A 753-nucleotide genomic window follows, 5' to 3' on the forward strand; every position below is an offset into this window, starting at 1 on the left:
TAAAATACCTAGGAATAAATCTAACCAAAGATGTAAAAGATCTGTATGCTGCAAACTATAGAAAACAAACTATAGAAACTATAGAAACAAACTATAGAACAAACTATGGAACAAACTATAGAAAGCTTATGAAGGTAATTGAAGAAGATATAAAGAAATGGAAAGACATTCCCTGTTCATGGATTGGAAGAATAAATATTGTCAAAATGTCACTACTACCCAAAGCTATCTACACATTCAATGCAATCCCAATCAAAATTGCACCAGCATTCTTCTCCAAGCTAGAACAAGCAATTCTAAAATTCATATGGAAACACAAAAGGCCCCGAATAGCCAAAGTAATTTTGAAGAAGACCAAAGCAGGAGGCATCACAATCCCAGACTTTAGCCTCTACTACAAAGCTGTAATCATCAAGACAGCATGGTGTTGGCCCAAAAACAGACACATAGACCAATGGAATAGAATAGAAACCCCAGAAATAGACCCACAAACATATGGCCAACTAATCTTTGACAAAGCAGGAAAGAACATCCAATGGAAAAAAGACAGTCTCTAACAAATGGTGCTGGGAGAACTGGACACTAGAGTTTAAACTAGAGTTTAAACCAGGAACTGTAACAAGAGATGAAGAAGGGCACTATATCATAAAAAGGGGACTATCCAACAAGTAGATCTAGCAATTGTATATATTTATGTACCCAACCTGGAAGTACCCATATATATAAAACAAATAAGAATACACACAGAGGAAC

This window comes from Puma concolor, chromosome B2 (assembly GCF_028749965.1).
Source record: "Puma concolor isolate L17-30 chromosome B2, mPumCon1.1.hap2, whole genome shotgun sequence".
NCBI lineage: Eukaryota > Metazoa > Chordata > Mammalia > Carnivora > Felidae > Puma > Puma concolor.